The sequence below is a fragment of the Colobus angolensis genome, unplaced genomic scaffold (genome assembly GCF_000951035.1).
Source record: "Colobus angolensis palliatus isolate OR3802 unplaced genomic scaffold, Cang.pa_1.0 Scaffold238, whole genome shotgun sequence".
Classification (NCBI taxonomy): Eukaryota; Metazoa; Chordata; class Mammalia; order Primates; family Cercopithecidae; genus Colobus; species Colobus angolensis.
In genome coordinates, this window is record NW_012115577.1 from 852298 (window position 1) to 853442 (window position 1145).

Here is a 1145-nt window from a genome sequence, read left to right on the forward strand (position 1 = left end):
CTGGGATCACAGGTGTGAGCCACTGGGCCCAGCAGCGATTTCTTACTAAGCTAAATATGCACCTAGTTATACTACTCCTAGATACATGTCTTCAAAAAGAGTTGTCTATGAATGTTCATAGTAGCTTTATTCATCATTTCCAAAAATAAGAAAAAACCACAATGTCCATCAATGGTGAATTAATAAGCCAACTGTCATATATTTCTACAATGGAATGCTATCCAGAAGTCAAAAGGAAAGAACTACTGAATCATGCCATGACACGGATGAATCACAAAAATATTATACTGAGCAAAAGAATCTGGACACAAAAGAGTGTCTACTGTAGTTTCTTTCTTTCTTTCTTTTTCTTTCTTTCTTTCTTTTCTTCCTCCCTTCCTCCCTTCCTCCCTTTCTCCCTTTCTCCCTTTCTCCCTTTCTCCCTTTCTCTCTTTCTCTCTTTCTCTCTTTCCCTCTTTCTTTCTTTCTTTCTTTCACGGAGTTTTGCTCTTGTTGCCCAGACTTAAGTGCAATGGCGTGATCTCAGCTCACTGCAACTTCTGCCTCCTGGGGTCAAGTGATTCTCCTGCCTCAGCCTCCCAAGTAGCTGGGATTACAGGCACCCGCCACCACACTTGGCTAATTTTTAGTAGAGACAGGATTTCATCACATCGGTCAGGCTGGTCTTGAACCCCCAGACTTAGATGATCCTCCCGCCTCAGCCTCCCAAAGTGCTGGGATTACAGGCATGAGCCACCGTGCTCTGCCTGTAGTTTCATCTGTATGACATTCTAGAACAGGCAAAACTGTAAGCTTAGAAGTCTAATCAGTGGTTGCTATAGGGGATAGGGACAAAACTGACTACAAAGGGATGTGGGGAACTTTTGGGGTGATGGAAAACAAAATCATGATGGTGGAGGCCTTTACACAAACTATATGCATTTATCAAAACTCATCAAAAACTACTCCTAAGAAGGATGAATTTTACTGTATTTAAATTATACTTCAATCTACCTGACTTTTTAAAACAAAATGCAGTATCACCAAATACTACCAAATTTTATGTGAAAGGTTCAGGGTCAGAGACAGGATGAGTTCAACCCACAGGGATAGGTTGAGAATATCTGGTTTATACATTTCTTACTGATTTTTTTTTTTTTTTTTTT